We start from the raw sequence: 2,205 nt of genomic DNA, 5'->3' as shown, positions 1-2,205 counted from the left end.
GGGGACTTATGACCACAGATGTTGAGTCCCATAGTGCTCAGAGCCATTTGAACCATTTGTCACAACTGCGTGATGATAATGGTTCAGGTTGTCAGTAGTTGTGGTGGTGTTACGTTGTCAAACTGCTTACAGTAACGTTAATGGTGGCGCACATACTTTAGCGCTGACTACCTACTTAAGTAAAGATAGTGTTGTGGCGTCGTCGCTTGTCTTTATTTGGCCTCAGCTTGAGTAATCCGATTTAACGAACATGGTACTCCCATCGCGGGCTCCTAATAAAGTATGACTGCAGAGATTATCGTGCGGATATTACATTAATTCTGCAATGAAATGCTTAACAAATCTTACCCTCAGATATGCAGCTGGAATGACTAATTACACAGGTACTCTATGTTGCACTAAGTGATCAGTTCGCTGCAATCCTGCTTGTACTGTTCGTAAATACTCGTATACTTCAGAAATGGTTCTAATGGCTCTGAGCACTATGGGACTTAACTTCTGAGGTTATCAGTCCGCTAGAACTTAGAACTACTTAAACCTAACTAGCCTAAGGACCTCAGACACACCATGTCCGAGACAGGACTCGAACCTGCGACCGTAGCGGTCGCGCGGTTCCAGACTGTAGCGCCCAGAACCGCACGGCCACTCCGGCCGGCTTGCCATATGAACCATTTGAACTATTTAACACAAAATGACATTAAAAATTTAAGTTATTCACGAGCAGCTAGTTGAGAATATGTATGAACATTAAATGACACGACGAACCGTCTTGTTCTGCATATGGATTCAAACCCAGCTCATGCAGACTAAGCAAAGATTTCGTGACTGACTGAAACTAACAGTCATTCCTGATTAGGCATACAGAGAGTGATATACCTCGATTTTAGACAGTATCAGTTAGCAAATATCAACTTTAAATTGCATAACGCAAACATTTTTAACAGACGCGAATTCCTACCAAGCATCTATTGTCCCTGTTAACGAACTACGAGAGATGTTAAATATTGCTTCTTCACAAGTAACTTACTTGAAATGCCGTGAGGTAAAGCTGTGTGTTGGACACGGATTCGAACCCGGAACCTAATCGGATTGCTATCGAAGCACAGTCAAATGTGACATATCGGAATTTCGCGGCAGTAGCTAGATGTTTTAACTGAAATGACGAGACGAAACATTAATTTTTTCCTTCCCAGGACTCCAACCCGGCACCTATCGCTGTTATATTCTAGAGAAAACGAACGTTAAATATGGGTTTGTTGCACCAGCAGTGACATGTGAGCATGTTTGAACTGAAATAATATGACGAAGAGTTCAGCGCTCACTGGGAATAGAGCCCCACACATATCGTTGTTGACTACACACAAAGAGACGTCAGCTACCGAATTTTTCTCCACCAGCTGCTCAGAATAGCATCTTGAACTTACAGTCATCTCGCAAATAGTTCTGTGTCTCACTGGGAGTTAAAAACGTCAGATATCGTTAGTGTTGACAGCGAATTAAAATACATTAAAAATCGAAATTATTATCCACCAGCAGATAGGTGTTCTCATGCTAGAGCTTGATAATACATAATTAAATCTTTAGTGCCGGGCCAGGATTCGATCCCATTCACGCGTAATATGTGAAGGTGTTGAGGAATCTGCAGTTTTGAACAAACAACAAATTGTAGCCGAGCTGTATTGCCACGAAAGGACCAAATTCCGCGTTAAGGGCGGTCTGAGTTGCATTCCCAGTTCAGAACCAATTTTATCAACATACAGAAGCTCAAATAAAAGATGGAATAAGTGTCCTGTGACCATACATAGCGTTTGTGTCGTCACTTGAAATAAATAACTAGTATAAGAAAGGTTACTGGTGATAGAGTTTCTACATGTCGCCACTCCAGACTTTATTGTGGTTCAACCTACCGTCTACTTTGTAAAGAAGGAATATCATCTTTAATGTGAATTTCCAGACCACGCAGCCATTATATCTCCTTCACTTGGTGTAGCCAGGAGAGAATGGAATCTGTCTCTCCCTATCTAAAATCATTGACAGAAGTGGGAATCGAACCCAGACCATAGGTATAACAACCTACCATCCGTCCAACAGACCACGAAATCCTCTTCTCTGCGAGTCTTTTTCTATCGTAACGCAGTTGCGCCACACTGGATGAAAATTCTGACACACAGGCTCCCTGTAGTAATTTGCAGCATGTTCAGTAAA

This window comes from Schistocerca nitens, chromosome 3 (assembly GCF_023898315.1).
Source record: "Schistocerca nitens isolate TAMUIC-IGC-003100 chromosome 3, iqSchNite1.1, whole genome shotgun sequence".
In the NCBI taxonomy this organism is placed as follows: domain Eukaryota; kingdom Metazoa; phylum Arthropoda; class Insecta; order Orthoptera; family Acrididae; genus Schistocerca; species Schistocerca nitens.
This window is presented reverse-complemented; position numbering follows the sequence as displayed.